Source organism: Chenopodium quinoa, unplaced genomic scaffold (assembly GCF_001683475.1).
Source record: "Chenopodium quinoa cultivar QQ74 unplaced genomic scaffold, ASM168347v1, whole genome shotgun sequence".
Taxonomy (NCBI): domain Eukaryota; kingdom Viridiplantae; phylum Streptophyta; class Magnoliopsida; order Caryophyllales; family Amaranthaceae; genus Chenopodium; species Chenopodium quinoa.
Window position 1 is genome coordinate 169,686 of NW_018744547.1, and position 9,250 is coordinate 178,935.

Consider the following 9,250-nt stretch of genomic DNA (forward strand, 5'->3'; position numbering starts at 1 on the left):
TTGAATCAAATGAAAGTCAACCACATTCAAACAAAGCTTTTTGGATCAAATTTAAGTTAAACACATTCAAACAAAGCTAATTAAATCAAATGAAAGTAAAACACATTCAAACAAGCTTTATGACTAAAATGCAAGCCAAATGCATTCAATTATGCTAATTGAATGAAATGAAAGTCAAACACATTCAAACAAAGCTTTTTAAATAAAATGAAAGTCAAACACATTCAAACAAAGCTAATTAAATTAAATGGAAGTCAAACTCATTCAAACAAAGCTTTTTGAGTTATATTGAAGTCTAATACATTCAACAAAGCTAATTGAATCAAATGAGGGTCAAATGCATTCTACAAAGCTAATTGAATTAAATGAAAGTCAAGCACATCAAAACAAAAGCTAATTGAATTAAATGAAAGTCAAACACATTCAAACAAACCTAATTGAATCAAATGAAAGTCAAACACATTCAAACAAAGTTTTTGAGTCAAATTAAAGTCAAATACATTCAACAAAGCTAATTGAATCAAACAAAAGTCAAATGCATTCTACAAAGCTAATAGAATCAAATGAAAGTTAAACACATTCTAACAAAGCTAATTGAATCCAATGAAAGTCAAACACATTCAAATAAAGCTTTTTAAATCAAATTAAAGTCTAATGCATTCAACAAATGTAATTGAATCAAATTAAAGTCAAACACATTCAAACAAGACTTATAAATCAAATTTAAGTCAAACACAATCAAACAGAGCTAATTAAATCAAATTAAAGTCAAACCCATTCAAACAAAGCTTTTTGAATAAAATTAATGTCAAATGCATTCTACAAAGCTAATTAAGTCAATTAAAAGTGAAACACATTCAAACAAAGCTAATTGGATCAAATGAAAGTCAAACACATTCAAACAAAGCTAATTGAATAAAATGAAAGTCAAATGCATTCTACAAAGCTAATTAAATAAAATGAAAGTCAAACACATTCAAACAAAGCTTTTTGAATCAAATTAAAGTCAAATGCATTCAACAAAGCTAATTGAATAAAACGAAAGTCAAATGCATTCTACAAAGCTAAATGAATCAAATGAAAGTCAAACATATTAAAAAAGGTAATTGAATCAAATTAAAGGCAAACACATTCAAAAAAAACTTATGAATCATATTTAAGTCAAACACAATCAAACAGAGCTAATTAAATCAAATTAAAGTCAAACCCATTCAAACAAAGCTTTTTGAATAAAATTAATGTCAGATGCATTCTACAAAGCTAATTAAATCAATTAAAAGTGAAACACATTGAAACAAAGCAAATTGGATCAAATGAAAGTCAAACACATTCAAACAAAGCTAATTGAATCAAATGAAAGTCAAATGCATTGTACAAAGCTAATTAAATCAAATGAAAGTCAAACACATTCAAACAAAGCTTTTTAAATCAAATTAAAGTCAAATGCATTCAACAAAGCTAATTGAATAAAATGAAAGTCAAATGCATTCTACAAAGCTAATTGAATCAAATGAAAGTCAAACACACATTCAAACAAAGCTAATTGAATCAAATAAAAGTCAAACACATTCAAACAAAGCTTTTTGGATCAAATTTAAGTTAAACACATTCAAACAAAGCTAATTAAATCAAATGAAAGTAAAACACATTCAAACAAGCTTTATGACTAAAATGCAAGCCAAATGCATTCAATTATGCTAATTGAATGAAATGAAAGTCAAACACATTCAAACAAAGCTTTTTAAATAAAATGAAAGTCAAATGCATTCAAACAAAGCTAATTGAATCAAATGAAAGTCAAACACAATCAAACAAAGCTAATTGAATAAAATGAAAGCCAAATGCATTCAACAATGCTAATTGAATCAAATGAAAGTAAAACACATTCAAACAAAGCTAATTGAATCAAATGAAAGTCAAACACATTCAAACAAGCTTTATGACTCAAATGCAAGCCAAATGCATTCAATGATGCTAATTGAATCAAATGAAAGTCAAACACATTCAAACAAAGCTAAATAAATCAAATGGAAGTCAAACTCATTCAGACAAAGCTTTTTGAGTTATATTGAAGTCTAATACATTTAACAAAGCTAATTGAATCAAATGAGGGTCAAATGCATTCTACAAAGCTAATTGAATAAAATGAAAGCCAAATGCATTCAACAATGCTAATTGAATCAAATAACAGTAAAACACATTCAAACAAAGCTAATTGAATCAAATGAAAGTCAAACACATTCAAACAAGCTTTATGACTCAAATGCAAGCCAAATGAATTCAATTATGCTAATTGAATCAAATGAAAGTCAAACACATTCAAACAAAGCTAATTAAATTAAATGGAAGTCAAACTCATTCAAACAAAGCTTTTTGAGTTATATTGAAGTCTAATACATTCAACAAAGCTAATTGAATCAAATGAGGGTCAAATGCATTCAACAAAGCTAATTGAATCAAATGAAAATCAAACACATCAAAACTAAGCTAATTGAATCAAATGAAAGTCAAACACATTCAAACAAACCTAATTGAATCAAATGAAAGTCAAACACATTAAAACAAAGTTTCTGAGTCAAATTAAAGTCAAATGCATTCAACAAAGCTAATTGAATCAAACGAAAGTCAAATGCATTCTACAAAGCTAATAGAATCAAATGAAAGTTAAACACATTCTAACAAAGCTAATTGAATCCAATGAAAGTCAAACACATTCAAATAAAGCTTTTTAAATCAAATTAAAGTCTAATGCATTCAACAAATGTAATTGAATCAAATTAAAGTCAAACACATTCAAACAAAGCTTTTTGGATCAAATTTAAGTTAAACACATTCAAACAAAGCTAATTAAATCAAATGAAAGTCAAACCCATTTAAACAAAGCTTTTTGAATAAAATTAATGTCAAATGCATTCTACAAAGCTAATTAAATCAATTAAAAGTGAAACACATTCAAACAAAGCTAATTGGATCAAATGAAAGTCAAACACATTCAAACAAAGCTAATTGAATCAAATGAAAGTCAAATGCATTCTACAAAGCTAATTAAATCAAATGAAAGTCAATCACATTCAAACAAAGCTTTTTGAATCAAATTAAAGTCAAATGCATTCAACAAAGCTAATTGAGTAAAATGAAAGTCAAATGCATAACAAAGCTAATTGAATCAAATGAAAGTCAAACACATTCAAACAAAGCTAATTGAATCAAATGAAATTTAAACACATTCAAACAAAGCTAATTGAATCAAATGAAAGTCAAATGCATTCTACAAAGCTAATTAAATCAAATGAAAATCAAACACATTCAAACAAAGCTAATTAAATTAAATGGAAGACAAACTCATTCAAACAAAGCTTTTTGAATTATATTGAAGTGTAATACATTCAACAAAGCTAATTGAATCAAATGAGGGTCAAATGCATTCTACAAAGCTAATTGAATCAAATGAAAGTCAAACACATCAAAACAAAGCTAATTGAATCAAATGAAAGTCAAACACATTCAAACAAAGCTTTTTGGATCAAATTTAAGTTAAACACATTCAAACAAAACTAATTAAATCAAATGAAAGTCAAACACATTCAAACAAGCTTTATGACTAAAATGCAAGCCAAATGCATTCAATTATGCTAATTGAATCAAATGAAAGTTAAACACATTCAAACAAAGCTTTTTAAATCAAATGAAAGTCAAATGCATTCAAACAAAGCTAATTGAATCAAATGAAAGTCAAACGCAATCAAACAAAGCTAATTGAATAAAATGAAAGCCAAATGCATTCAACAATGCTAATTGAATCAAATGAAAGTAAAACACATTCAAACAAAGCTAATTGAATCAAATGAAAGTCAAACACATTCAAACAAGCTTTATGACTCAAATGCAAGCCAAATGCATTCAATTATGTTAATTCAATCAAATGAACGTCAAACACATTCAAACAAAGCTAATTAAATTAAATGGAAGTCAAACTCATTCAAATAAAGCTTTTTGAGTTATATTGAAGTCTAATACATTCAACAAAGCTAATTGAATCAAATGAGGGTCAAATGCATTCAACAAAGCTAATTGAATCAAATGAAAATCAAACACATCAAAACTAAGCTAATTGAATCAAATGAAAGTCAAACACATTCAAACAAACCTAATTGAATCAAATGAAAGTCAAACACATTAAAACAAAGTTTCTGAGTCAAATTAAAGTCAAATGCATTCAACAAAGCTAATTGAATCAAACGAAAGTCAAATGTATTCTACAAAGCTAATAGAATCAAATGAAAGTTAAACACATTCTAACAAAGCTAATTGAATCCAATGAAAGTCAAACACATTCAAATAAAGCTTTTTAAATCAAATTAAAGTCTAATGCATTCAAAAAAGGTAATTGAATCAAATTAAAGTCAAACACATTCATACAAGACTTATGAATCAAATTTATGTCAAACACAATCAAACAGAGCTAATTAAAACAAATTAAAGTCAAACCCATTTAAACAAAGCTTTTTGAATAAAATTATTGTCAAATGCATTCTACAAAGCTAATTAAATCAATTAAAAGTGAAACACATTCAAACAAAGCTAATTGGATCAAATGAAAGTCAAACACATTAAAACAAAGTTTTTGAGTCAAATTAAAGTTAAATACATTCAACAAAGCTAATTGAATCAAACGAAAGTCAATGCATTCTACAAAGCTAATAGAATCAAATGAAAGTTAAACACATTCTAACAAAGCTAATTGAATCCAATGAAAGTCAAACACATTCAAATAAAGCTTTTTAAATCAAATTAAAGTCTAATGCATTCAACAAATGTAATTGAATCAAATTAAAGTCAAACACATTCAAACAAAGCTTTTTGGATCAAATTTAAGTTAAACACATTCAAACAAAGCTAATTAAATCAAATGAAAGTCAAACACATTCAAACAAGCTTTATGACTAAAATGCAAGCCAAATGCATTCAAATATGCTAATTGAATCAAATGAAAGTCAAACACATTCAAACAAAGCTTTTTAAATAAAATGAAAGTCAAATGCATTCAAACAAAGCTAATTGAATCAAATCAAAGTCAAACACAATCAAACAAAGCTAATTGAATAAAATGAAAGCCAAATGCATTCAACAATGCTAATTGAATCAAATGAAAGTAAAACACATTCAAACAAAGCTAATTGAATCAAATGAAAGTCAAACACATTCAAACAAGCTTTATGACTCAAATGCAAGCCAAATGCATTCAATTATGCTAATTGAATCAAATGAAAGTCAAACACATTCAAACAAAACTAATTAAATTAAATGGAAGTCAAACTCATTCAAACAAAGCTTTTTGAGTTATATTGAAGTCTAATACATTCAACAAAGCTAATTGAATCAAATGAGGGTCAAATGCATTCTACAAAGCTAATTGAATCAAATGAAAATCAAACACATCAAAACAAAGCTAATTGAATCAAATGAAAGTCAAACACATTCAAACAAACCTAATTGAATCAAATGAAAGTCAAACACATTAAAACAAAGTTTCTGAGTCAAATTAAAGTCAAATGCATTCAACAAAGCTAATTGAATCAAACGAAAGTCAAATGCATTCTACAAAGCTAATAGAATCAAATGAAAGTTAAACACATTCTAACAAAGCTAATTGAATCCAATGAAAGTCAAACACATTCAAATAAAGCTTTTTAAATCTAATTAAAGTCTAATGCATTCAAAAAAGGTAATTGAATCAAATTAAAGTCAAACACATTCAAACAAGACTTATGAATCAAATTTAAGTCAAACACAATAAAACAGAGCTAATTAAAACAAATTAAAGTCAAACCCATTCAAACAAAGCTTTTTGAATAAAATTAATGTCAAATGCATTCTACAAAGCTAATTAAATCAATTAAAAGTGAAACACATTCAAATAAAGCTAATTGGATCAAATGAAAGTCAAACACATTCAAACAAAGCTAATTGAATCAAATGAAAGTCAAATGCATTCTACAAAGCTAATTAAATCAAATGAAAGTCAAACACATTCAAACAAAGCTTTTTGAATCAAATTAAAGTCAAATGCATTCAACAAAGCTAATTGAGTGAAATGAAAGTCAAATGCATTCTACAAAGCTAATTGAATAAAATGAAATTCAAATGCATAACAAAGCTAATTGAATCAAATGAAAGTCAAACACATTCAAACAAAACTAATTGAATCAAATGAAAGTCAAACACATTCAAACAAAGCTAATTGAATCAAATGAAAGTCAAATGCATTCTACAAAGCTAATTAAGTCAAATGAAAATCAAACACATTCAAACAAAGCTAATTAAATTAAATGGAAGTCAAACTCATTCAAACAAAGCTTTTTGAATTATATTGAAGTCTAATACATTCAACAAAGCTACTTGAATCAAATGAGGGTCAAATGCATTCTACAAAGCTAATTGAATCAAATGAAAGTCAAACACATTCAAACAAAGCTAATTGAATCAAATGAAAGTCAAACACATTCAAACAAAGCTTTTTGGATCAAATTTAAGTTAAACACATTCAAACAAAGCTAATTAAATCAAATGAAAGTCAAACACATTCAAACAAGCTTTATGTCTAAAATGCAAGCCAAATGCATTCAATTATGCTAATTGAATCAAATGAAAGTCAAACACATTCAAACAAAGCTTTTTAAATCAAATGAAAGTCAAACACATTCAAACAAACCTAATTGTATCAAATGAAAGTCAAACACATTAAAACAAAGTTTTTGAGTCAAATTAAAGTCAAATACATTCAACAAAGCTAATTGAATCAAACGAAAGTCAAATGCATTCTACAAAGCTAATAGAATCAAATGAAAGTTAAACACATTCTAACAAAGCTAATTGAATCCAATGAAAGTCAAACACATTCAAATAAAGCTTTTTAAATCAAATTAAAGTCTAATGCATTCAATAAATGTAATTGAATCAAATTAAAGTCAAACACATTCAAACAAGACTTATGAATCAAATTTAAGTCAAACACAATCAAACAGAGCTAATTAAATCAAATTAAAGTCAAACCCATTCAAACAAAGCTTTTTGAATAAAATTAATGTCAAATGCATTCTACAATGCTAATTAAATCAATTAAAAGTGAAACACATTCAAACAAAGCAAATTAGATCAAATGAAAGTCAAACACATTCAAACAAAGCTAATTGAATCAAATGAAAGTCAAATGCATTCTACAAAGCTAATTAAATCAAATGAAAGTCAAACACATTCAAACAAAGCTTTTTGAATCAAATTAAAGTCAAATGCATTTTACAAAGCTAATTGAATAAAATGAAAGTCAAATGCATTCTACAAAGCTAATTAAATAAAATGAAAGTCAAATGCATAACAAAGCTAATTGAATCAAATGAAAGTCAAACACATTCAAACAAAGCTAATTGAATCAAATGAAAGTTAAACACATTCAAACAAAGCTAATTGAATCAAATGAAAGTCAAATGCATTCTACAAAGCTAATTAAATCAAATGAAAATCAAACACATTCAAACAAAGCTAATTAAATTAAATGGAAGTCAAACTCATTCAAACAAAGCTTTTTGAATTATATTGAAGTCTAATACATTCAACAAAGCTAATTGAATCAAATGAGGGTCAAATGCATTCTACAAAGCTAATTGAATCAAATGAAAGTCAAACACATCAAAACAAAGCTAATTGAATCAAATGAAAGTCAAACACATTCAAACAAAGCTTTTTGGATCAAATTTAAGTTAAACACATTCAAACAAAACTAATTAAATCAAATGAAAGTCAAACACATTCAAACAAGCTTTATGACTAAAATGCAAGCCAAATGCATTCAATTATGCTAATTGAATCAAATGAAAGTCAAACACATTCAAACAAAGCTTTTTAAATCAATTGAAGGTCAAATGCATTCAAACAAAGCTAATTGAATCAAATGAAAGTCAAACGCAATCAAACAAAGCTAATTGAATAAAATGAAAGCCAAATGCATTCAACAATGCTAATTGAATCAAATGAAGGTAAAACACATTCAAACAAAGCTAATTGAATCAAATGAAAGTCAAACACATTCAAACAAGCTTTATGACTCAAATGCAAGCCAAATGCATTCAATTATGCTAATTGAATCAAATGAAAGTCAAACACATTCAAACAAAGCTAATTAAATTAAATGGAAGTAAAACTCATTCAAACAAAGCTTTTTGAGTTATATTGAAGTCTAATACTGATGCGGATGCATTCAACGTTTCCTTTCTTGGTCCGTTTCTTTAATGTTTCTTAGATTAGATTTTGGCTTACAAGTTTTTACCTTTCACTTGAAAGGGTTTTTCTTGTTTTAAGCATTAGGATTTTTATTTTGATTAGGAATTGTTTTGGTCTAGTGAGTTCCTATTTGAATTAGGACTTGTCTTTAGCAAAAGAGATTCCTAATTGGATTAGGACTTGTTTTTAGCAAAGTAAATTCCTAAGTGGATTAGGACTTGACTTTGGTTTTTAGGCGTGTCTAGGTGTTTTAGGAGGATTGAATAACCTAATCTAAGTTGAATTAAACTTAGTTAGTTTAGTCATATCCGAATTAGGAACTTGGGGATCAAGTTTCGGTTTTCTTAGGTTTTCTAGGTCAAATGGGATTCTAATTTAATTAGGATTAGTTTTCTAATTTGATTAGGTTTAGGATTAGTTTTGAGTCTATAAATAAAGGTTGTAAACTTCGAATTATACAAGTTTTGTTTTGTTGATTAAAGCTTTATTGCTTGTTAATTTGGAACGTTTCTTTCCAAGTTTTCTTTGTGTTTGACGAGTGAAGTTAAACATAAAAACCCTTAGATTAGGCGAGTGAAACCTGATTTAAGAGAGGTTAGATTAATTAGTGAGTGAAGCTAATTCAAACTATCCTCAAAAAAAAACCCCTAAATCACGAGATTAAGGTGAGTGAAGCCTTGAAATCAGATTTAGAACCCTTAGGCGAAAACAAACGAGTGAAGCTTGTTTAAACCTAAGACCAAACGAATCAAGAAACGCATCAAATGGTATCAGAGCTGTTGGTGTGATTATTGAGTCGTTATATCCTTGTTCTTGAGCAATCAAGAATCAATTCGTGCTAGTTTCTTGGTTCTTGTTCTTCTCGGCGCAGATCTGGACCAGTTGGAAGTTTTAGGTTACTGCGAACTATATACTTGGTATTTTTCGGTGATTCTTTTTTGGTTGGATTCCTATTGGACTAAAATTATAGACT